The following is a 225-nucleotide window of genomic DNA, read 5'->3' as shown; positions in this document are numbered from 1 at the left end:
AATTAAAAACAAAAAAAGGGAAAAAATTAAATCGAAATTCACAGTAACATTCTAATAAACAGATTAACACTATGAAACAAAATTCAGTCAAACTTCAAAAATACAAATAAAGCAAAAATAAAAGTAAATAAAACAGATAATAATGAAAAAGAAATGAATTTAATGATACAAAATAACATTAAAAACAATAAAATGTATGTACTTTAAAATGTACATAAAAATAAA

This window comes from Phycodurus eques, chromosome 6, assembly GCF_024500275.1.
Source record: "Phycodurus eques isolate BA_2022a chromosome 6, UOR_Pequ_1.1, whole genome shotgun sequence".
Classification (NCBI taxonomy): domain Eukaryota; kingdom Metazoa; phylum Chordata; class Actinopteri; order Syngnathiformes; family Syngnathidae; genus Phycodurus; species Phycodurus eques.
Note: the sequence above shows the minus strand (reverse complement) of the source record.